At 43.9% G+C, this 561-nt stretch overlaps 1 pseudogene; it reads left to right on the forward strand.

The window, feature by feature from the left end:
* Positions 1–209: 209 nt before the first annotated feature.
* Positions 210–329, forward strand: LOC136633816 (5S ribosomal RNA; annotated as a pseudogene).
* The last annotated feature ends 232 nt before the right edge of the window (positions 330–561 follow it).

Genomic DNA, 561 nt, shown 5'->3' on the forward strand with positions numbered 1-561 from the left:
TCAGTTTATCCATGTTGTCATTAAAATATGGTGCCCAGAACTGGATGCAGTATTCCAAGTTAGTGCAATATAGATTAGGACAATTGCCTCTTGTAGCCTTAACCCCTTGTTTAAAAATTAAGAGTGCTTAATGCAGCCCAGCATTGCGTTAGTTTTTTTTTTTTAAGCTTCATCACAGGACTAACGATGAAGCCCTGACAACCCTAACTGCATGCAGCAACTGTTACCCTGCACATGCCCAATCTCATCTGATCTCGGAAGCTAAGCAGGGTCAGGCCTGGTTAGTACTTGGATGGGAGACCGCCTGGGAATACCGGGTGCTGTAGGCTTATACCATAGTCTTTCGAGACTGAAGGTTGCCAACCTGCCTAGCTGCATAGCAGCATGTGCACAAATACTAAAACCTTTCACTGCAGCACAAATTATGCCATTGGGCAGAGAGAGGTTATGTTGTCCTTTTTTAAAACCTCGGAGTGTATGAAGCTACCTGTTATGTCAGACTAGTAGTTATCATACTTAACAGCAGCTCCATAGGGAAGGGGTTCCCAAACATTTTAGCTC

This window comes from Tiliqua scincoides, chromosome 13, assembly GCF_035046505.1.
Source record: "Tiliqua scincoides isolate rTilSci1 chromosome 13, rTilSci1.hap2, whole genome shotgun sequence".
Classification (NCBI taxonomy): Eukaryota; Metazoa; Chordata; class Lepidosauria; order Squamata; family Scincidae; genus Tiliqua; species Tiliqua scincoides.